We start from the raw sequence: 1,155 nt of genomic DNA, 5'->3' as shown, positions 1-1,155 counted from the left end.
TGATTTCAGCTCCCTGCCTCCTCTGCTCTCAGCCATCTGCAAGTGCTCTTGGCCACGCCCACTTCGCACGTTCTGCATGGAGAACAGCTGATCAGCTGCAGCAGGGAGTTTATCCTGCAGTGTGGGCTGCACAGAGGCGCAGGAGGAAGCTTTTTCTCCAGCTTTGTGGATTGCACACAGCTGCAGCAGGTGTTAAATACTTTAAAAAAAATTATTTTAAATAAAAATTCCATGCCGATCGTGTGGCTCATCCATCAATCAGTCATTATGTGTCGTGTCCAGTCTTATTTTGAAAAACCGCGATAGAGCGAGTCAGCGATAAGCAAACCGTAAAGTAGCGAGGAACTACTGTACACTGTGTTCCAATCGTTTTTAAAAGGACATTGTTTGAGTAATTCTTAAATCTGATTTTTTTTTTATTATAGTAAATTTGATCATCTAAAAGCAAGATCATGCATTTCTCATTAGTTAAAAACTATGATCCAATAACAGCATATGTGGTCAGAATAAAAATCACTGAAACTACATAGGAGAGGATAATGTGTGGTTTGAAGTAAATCAGTGCAGCGCTTATTTTTCTTGCATAAGCACTTTTTGTGTGCTCAACATAAAATGTAAAAGCAATAAAGTTTCACAGCCATTTGTTTGTGTGTGTGCCCTTTTCACACAACTCCTGCAGCACCTTGAGGCTTTCTGCGCTCCTCTCTTATTGGACTCCATGTTGAGGAGCAAAGAAGTGGAACCTTATTTCCTGAGTTAGCAAGACAGAGAGCATAAATTCACGTTGGTAACTCATTTCACAATTTTATCAATCAAATTATTCAGCTTCAGTGTCTGCTTCTCTACAGCCAGGCACCAGCTCTTGTTGCTCTTCCATCCATCCATCGTCTTTCCCCGCCCACTAGGGAGACTGTCAGCTGCACATACACACACATGCACAGACACACACCCTCCCCTGCATGTGTGTCGGAGAGTGAACACAAACAGCCAAGGTTTGTGCTGTAGCTCGGACAGAAAGAGAGCAACAGCAGCTGATTCAGCTTCTGAAAGAGAGATGAAAAAGAAACGAGAGTAGACGGAGGCGTGACAGCGTCTGTGTTTATGTATACATCAGTGTCTTCATCCTCGCAGACAACATCAGTCCACAGGTCTCCA

This window comes from Nematolebias whitei, chromosome 16, assembly GCF_014905685.2.
Source record: "Nematolebias whitei isolate Nwh7 chromosome 16, NemWhi1, whole genome shotgun sequence".
Taxonomy (NCBI): Eukaryota; Metazoa; Chordata; class Actinopteri; order Cyprinodontiformes; family Rivulidae; genus Nematolebias; species Nematolebias whitei.
Note: the sequence above shows the minus strand (reverse complement) of the source record.